The following is a 7849-nucleotide window of genomic DNA, read 5'->3' as shown; positions in this document are numbered from 1 at the left end:
TTAGTAACATCTTTGAGTGAAACTGATTTTTTCATTAGTATAATCATTAATTGTTGCGATATAGGAAAGCCGTTTATTTGTGTTCTTTGCTTTACAAATCCCAGCATGAAATGTGATTGTACTATCCAGACCTAATAGTGTGAACCCTCATGTTACATTGCAGCAAAACAGATTGATGCAACTCTTTTACCAATAAAGAGGTAGTCTTTTGCATTCCATTTTGTTGACTAACTAAAGTAATGTTTACAGTGCATATGAACCAAAGCAGCTGTGTGTACTGGTACCTTAAAAACAGTCATGTTTGAGTTTTTTTTTCTGCCTTCATATCAGGATGTTCAGGTAGCAGATGATAATCATTAACTGATGACATTAGAAAAAAAATTACATTTGCTCCAGGTGAGGCTTGAATTCACAACCTCAGGATTGCTCAACAGATACTGTCTTATAAGTACCGCGCACAGACCGATTGCGCCACAGGAGCACATGGACAAAGCGCTTTATTTTTAGTTGAGTGATTTTAGCATCGAGTTGACTAAGTAAATTAACTTGGTTTATTAATTTTAAATTAGTTACTTTTTAAATCCACTAAACTACTGCACCCAATTCTAAAGTACCTAATAAAAGTAATATTCTAATCATAAGGTAATCAATTATATTGTGCATTTGTGTTATTGCCCAGTTTTATGTATCCATAGGTGTATATTGCAATGAATTCATGCCATTGTTGTACAGTACAATATTATCAAAATTGTAAGATAATTCCTGTTTATTTATCTTAAATAATATTTGGTATAGATATATGTAACTTTAATGTTGCATAGGGAAAATGTACACTATAATACCAAAAAATGCAGTATCTTTAAATAAAAATAAGTTAAATCTCACTTGTGCTCTATATTTAAAGGTAAACATTGTTTTTTTGGTCTGAAGCACCTAAATTGTCAGTAAAGTCAGTGTCCAAAGAAATATAAAAGGCAGAAAATTACCCTTTTGATGACATGGATGAAAGGACTTCAAGAAACCCATCAGCAATTGCAATAGAAATTGTTATTTTGTAGCCACTCTGATATTAAATTGCAATTAAAACTTAATAGGTATGTTTTGGTACATATGGATTTTCTGCAATACCATTAAGACAGTCACCTGAATTGAAAAAAAGCATAACTTCTAGAATGAGAATGAGCAACAAAGGAACATGCATCCTAGATGGGACTTGAAGCCACTGTCCCAGGTGATAGTAAACTTTTCAGAAAACTAATCCACAATGTCATTAGGATAAATGTCTGCTTTTAGATACTGGGCCATAATTTTGCAAGCTGAACAGTTCCGGATTGATAAGCAGATAAAAGTTTCTGGTGGAGCCATTTGTGCAGTATGAAGCAAGAATAAAAGGAACATCTCCAAAATTATTTTAATGAAATAAAGCCTATCTCCCCAGATGGGACTTGAACCCACAATCCCTGGCTTAGGAAGCCAGTACCTTATCCATTAGGCCAGTGGGGCTTAGTAACATCTTTGTGTGAAACTGATTTTTTCATTAGTATAATCATTAATTGTTGCGATATAGGAAAGCCGTTTATTTGTGTTCTTTGCTTTACAAATCCCAGCATGAAATGTGATTGTACTATCCAGACCTAATAGTGTGGACCCTCATGTTACATTGCAGCAAAACAGATTGATGCAACTCTTTTACCAATAAAGAGGTAGTCTTTTGCATTCCATTTTGTTGACTAACTTAAGTAATTTTTACAGTGAATATGAACCAAAGCAGCTGTGTGTACTGGTACTTAAAAACAGTCATGTTTGTGTTTTTTTTCTGCCTTCATATCAGGATGTTCAGGAAGCAGATGATAATCATTAACTGATGACATTAGAAAAAAAATTACATTTGCTCCAGGTGAGGCTTGAATTCACAACCTCAGGATTGCTCAACAGATACTGTCTTATAAGTACCGCGCACAGACCGATTGCGCCACAGGAGCACATGGACAAAGTGATTTATTTTTAGTTGAGTGATTTTAGCATTGAGTTGACTAAGTAAATTAACTTGGTTTATTAATTTTAAATTAGTTACTTTTTAAATCCACTAAACTACTGCACCCAATACTAAAGTACCTAATAAAAGTAATATTCTAATCATAAGGTAATCAATTATATTGTGCATTTGTGTTATTGCCCAGTTTTATGTATCCATAGGTGTATATTGCAATGAATTCATGCCATTGTTGTACAGTACAATATTATCAAAATTGTAAAATAATTCCTGTTTATTTATCTTAAATAATATTTGGTATAGATATATGTAACTTTAATGTTGCATAGGGGAAATATACACTCTAATACCAAAAAATGCAGTATCTTTAAATAAAAATAAGTTAAATCTCACTTGTGCTCTATATTTAAAGGTAAACATTGTTTTTTTGGTCTGAAGCACCTAAATTGTCAGTAAAGTCAGTGTCCAAAGAAATATAAAAGGCAGAAAATTACTCTTTTGATGACATGGATGAAAGGACTTCAAGAAACCCATCAGCAATTGCAATAGAAATTGTTATTTTGTAGCCACTCTGATATTAAATTGCAATTAAAACTTAATAGGTATGTTTTGGTATATATGGATTTTCTGCAATACCATTAAGACAGTCACCTGAATTGAAAAAAAGCATAACTTCTAGAATGAAAATGAGCAACAAAGGAACATGCATCCTAGATGGGACTTGAAGCCGCTGTCCCAGGTGATAGAAAACTTTTCAGAAAACTAATCCACAATGTCATTAGGATAAATGTCTACTTTTAGATACTGGGCCATAATTTTGCAAGCTGAACAGTTCCGGATTGATAAGCAGATAAAAGTTTCTGGTGGAGCCATTTGTGCAGTATGAAGCAAGAATAAAAGGAACATCTCCAAAACTATTTTAATGAAATACAGCCTATCTCCCCAGATGGGACTTGAACCCACAATCCCTGGCTTAGGATGCCTGTGCCTTATCCATTAGGCCACTGGGGTTTAGTAACATCGTTGAGTGAAACTGATTTTTTCATTAGTATAATCATTAATTGTTGCGATATAGAAAAGCCGTTTATTTGTGTTCTTTGCTTTACAAATCCCAGCATGAAATGTGATTGTACTATCCAGACCTAATAGTGTGGATCCTCATGTTACATTGCAGCAAAACAGATTGATGCAACTCTTTTACCAATAAAGAGGTAGTCTTTTGCATTCCATTTTGTTGACTAACTAAAGTAATGTTTACAGTGCATATGAACCAAAGCAGCTGTGTGTACTGGTACTTAAAAACAGTCATGTTTGTGTTTTTTTTCTGCCTTCATATCAGGATGTTCAGGAAGCAGATGATAATCATTAACTGATGACATTAGAAAAAAAATTACATTTGCTCCAGGTGAGGCTTGAATTCACAACCTCAGGATTGCTCAACAGATACTGTCTTATAAGTACCGCGCACAGACCGATTGCGCCACAGGAGCACATGGACAAAGCGATTTATTTTTAGTTGAGTGATTTTAGCATCGAGTTGACTAAGTAAATTAACTTGGTTTATTAATTTTAAATTAGTTACTTTTTAAATCCACTAAACTACTGCACCCAATACTAAAGTACCTAATAAAAGTAATATTCTAATCATAAGGTAATCAATTATATTGTGCATTTGTGTTATTGCCCAGTTTTATGTATCCATAGGTGTATATTGCAATGAATTCATGCCATTGTTGTACAGTACAATATTATCAAAATTGTAAAATAATTCCTGTTTATTTATCTTAAATAATATTTGGTATAGATATATGTAACTTTAATGTTGCATAGGGAAAATATACACTATAATACCAAAAAATGCAGTATCTTTAAATAAAAATAAGTTAAATCTCACTTGTGCTCTATATTTAAAGGTAAACATTGTTTTTTTGGTCTGAAGCACCTAAATTGTCAGTAAAGTCAGTGTCCAAAGAAATATAAAAGGCAGAAAATTACTCTTTTGATGACATGGATGAAAGGACTTCAAGAAACCCATCAGCAATTGCAATAGAAATTGTTATTTTGTAGCCACTCTGATATTAAATTGCAATTAAAACTTAATAGGTATGTTTTGGTATATATGGATTTTCTGCAATACCATTAAGACAGTCACCTGAATTGAAAAAAAGCATAACTTCTAGAATGAAAATGAGCAACAAAGGAACATGCATCCTAGATGGGACTTGAAGCCGCTGTCCCAGGTGATAGAAAACTTTTCAGAAAACTTTTCAGAAAACTAATCCACAATGTCATTAGGATAAATGTCTGCTTTTAGATACTGGGCCATAATTTTGCAAGCTGAACAGTTCCGGATTGATAAGCAGATAAAAGTTTCTGGTGGAGCCATTTGTGCAGTATGAAGCAAGAATGAAAGGAACATCTCCAAAATTATTTTAATGAAATAAAGCCTATCACCCCAGATGGGACTTGAACCCACAATCCCTGGCTTAGGAGGCCAGTGCCTTATCCATTAGGCCACTGGGTCTTAGTAACATCTTTGAGTGAAACTGATTTTTTCATTAGTATAATCATTAATTGTTGCGATATAGGAAAGCCGTTTATTTGTGTTCTTTGCTTTACAAATCCCAGCATGAAATGTGATTGTACTATCCAGACCTAATAGTGTGAACCCTCATGTTACATTGCAGCAAAACAGATTGATGCAACTCTTTTACCAATAAAGAGGTAGTCTTTTGCATTCCATTTTGTTGACTAACTAAAGTAATGTTTACAGTGCATATGAACCAAAGCAGCTGTGTGTACTGGTACCTTAAAAACAGTCATGTTTGAGTTTTTTTTTCTGCCTTCATATCAGGATGTTCAGGTAGCAGATGATAATCATTAACTGATGACATTAGAAAAAAAATTACATTTGCTCCAGGTGAGGCTTGAATTCACAACCTCAGGATTGCTCAACAGATACTGTCTTATAAGTACCGCGCACAGACCGATTGCGCCACAGGAGCACATGGACAAAGCGCTTTATTTTTAGTTGAGTGATTTTAGCATCGAGTTGACTAAGTAAATTAACTTGGTTTATTAATTTTAAATTAGTTACTTTTTAAATCCACTAAACTACTGCACCCAATTCTAAAGTACCTAATAAAAGTAATATTCTAATCATAAGGTAATCAATTATATTGTGCATTTGTGTTATTGCCCAGTTTTATGTATCCATAGGTGTATATTGCAATGAATTCATGCCATTGTTGTACAGTACAATATTATCAAAATTGTAAGATAATTCCTGTTTATTTATCTTAAATAATATTTGGTATAGATATATGTAACTTTAATGTTGCATAGGGAAAATGTACACTATAATACCAAAAAATGCAGTATCTTTAAATAAAAATAAGTTAAATCTCACTTGTGCTCTATATTTAAAGGTAAACATTGTTTTTTTGGTCTGAAGCACCTAAATTGTCAGTAAAGTCAGTGTCCAAAGAAATATAAAAGGCAGAAAATTACCCTTTTGATGACATGGATGAAAGGACTTCAAGAAACCCATCAGCAATTGCAATAGAAATTGTTATTTTGTAGCCACTCTGATATTAAATTGCAATTAAAACTTAATAGGTATGTTTTGGTACATATGGATTTTCTGCAATACCATTAAGACAGTCACCTGAATTGAAAAAAAGCATAACTTCTAGAATGAGAATGAGCAACAAAGGAACATGCATCCTAGATGGGACTTGAAGCCACTGTCCCAGGTGATAGTAAACTTTTCAGAAAACTAATCCACAATGTCATTAGGATAAATGTCTGCTTTTAGATACTGGGCCATAATTTTGCAAGCTGAACAGTTCCGGATTGATAAGCAGATAAAAGTTTCTGGTGGAGCCATTTGTGCAGTATGAAGCAAGAATAAAAGGAACATCTCCAAAATTATTTTAATGAAATAAAGCCTATCTCCCCAGATGGGACTTGAACCCACAATCCCTGGCTTAGGAAGCCAGTACCTTATCCATTAGGCCAGTGGGGCTTAGTAACATCTTTGTGTGAAACTGATTTTTTCATTAGTATAATCATTAATTGTTGCGATATAGGAAAGCCGTTTATTTGTGTTCTTTGCTTTACAAATCCCAGCATGAAATGTGATTGTACTATCCAGACCTAATAGTGTGGACCCTCATGTTACATTGCAGCAAAACAGATTGATGCAACTCTTTTACCAATAAAGAGGTAGTCTTTTGCATTCCATTTTGTTGACTAACTAAAGTAATGCAACTCTTTTACCAATAAAGAGGTAGTCTTTTGCATTCCATTTTGTTGACTAACTAAAGTAATGTTTACAGTGCATATGAACCAAAGCAGCTGTGTGTACTGGTACCTTAAAAACAGTCATGTTTGAGTTTTTTTTTCTGCCTTCATATCAGGATGTTAAGGTAGCAGATGATAATCATTAACTGATGACATTAGAAAAAAAATTACATTTGCTCCATGTGAGGCTTGAATTCACAACCTCAGGATTGCTCAACAGATACTGTCTTATAAGTACCGCGCACAGACCGATTGCGCCACAGGAGCACATGGACAAAGCGCTTTATTTTTAGTTGAGTGATTTTAGCATCGAGTTGACTAAGTAAATTAACTTGGTTTATTAATTTTAAATTAGTTACTTTTTAAATCCACTAAACTACTGCACCCAATACTAAAGTACCTAATAAAAGTAATATTCTAATCATAAGGTAATCAATTATATTGTGCATTTGTGTTATTGCCCAGTTTTATGTATCCATAGGTGTATATTGCAATGAATTCATGCCATTGTTGTACAGTACAATATTATCAAAATTGTAAAATAATTCCTGTTTATTTATCTTAAATAATATTTGGTATAGATATATGTAACTTTAATGTTGCATAGGGAAAATATACACTATAATACCAAAAAATGCAGTATCTTTAAATAAAAATAAGTTAAATCTCACTTGTGCTCTATATTTAAAGGTAAACATTGTTTTTTTGGTCTGAAGCACCTAAATTGTCAGTAAAGTCAGTGTCCAAAGAAATATAAAAGGCAGAAAATTACCCTTTTGATGACATGGATGAAAGGACTTCAAGAAACCCATCAGCAATTGCAATAGAAATTGTTATTTTGTAGCCACTCTGATATTAAATTGCAATTAAAACTTAATAGGTATGTTTTGGTATATATGGATTTTCTGCAATACCATTAAGACAGTCACCTGAATTGAAAAAAAGCATAACTTCTAGAATGAGAATGAGCAACAAAGGAACATGCATCCTAGATGGGACTTGAAGCCACTGTCCCAGGTGATAGAAAACTTTTCAGAAAACTAATCCACAATGTCATTAGGATAAATGTCTGCTTTTAGATACTGGGCCATAATTTTGCAAGCTGAACAGTTCCGGATTGATAAGCAGATAAAAGTTTCTGGTGGAGCCATTTGTGCAGTATGAAGCAAGAATGAAAGGAACATCTCCAAAATTATTTTAATGAAATAAAGCCTATCACCCCAGATGGGACTTGAACCCACAATCCCTGGCTTAGGAGGCCAGTGCCTTATCCATTAGGCCACTGGGTCTTAGTAACATCTTTGAGTGAAACTGATTTTTTCATTAGTATAATCATTAATTGTTGCGATATAGGAAAGCCGTTTATTTGTGTTCTTTGCTTTACAAATCCCAGCATGAAATGTGATTGTACTATCCAGACCTAATAGTGTGGACCCTCATGTTACATTGCAGCAAAACAGATTGATGCAACTCTTTTACCAATAAAGAGGTAGTCTTTTGCATTCCATTTTGTTGACTAACTAAAGTAATGTTTACAGTGCATATGAACCA

General features: G+C 33.4%; 2 non-coding genes across 2 annotated transcripts; both read right to left on the bottom strand.

Annotated features, from left to right (window-relative positions):
• Positions 1–4444: 4444 nt before the first annotated feature.
• Positions 4445–4517, bottom strand: TRNAR-CCU (transfer RNA arginine (anticodon CCU)). The gene has a single exon. It is a non-coding gene; the product is annotated as a tRNA-Arg (tRNA).
• Positions 4518–7514: 2997 nt separating this feature from the next.
• TRNAR-CCU (transfer RNA arginine (anticodon CCU)) lies at positions 7515–7587 on the bottom strand. The gene has a single exon. It is a non-coding gene; the product is annotated as a tRNA-Arg (tRNA).
• Between the last annotated feature and the right edge of the window lie 262 nt (positions 7588–7849).

This window comes from Taudactylus pleione, unplaced genomic scaffold (assembly GCF_031769625.1).
Source record: "Taudactylus pleione unplaced genomic scaffold, aTauple2 ptg000473l, whole genome shotgun sequence".
Lineage (NCBI taxonomy): Eukaryota > Metazoa > Chordata > Amphibia > Anura > Myobatrachidae > Taudactylus > Taudactylus pleione.
The sequence above is the reverse complement of the archived record's forward strand: the minus strand, read 5'-3'. Positions and strand labels throughout refer to the sequence as shown.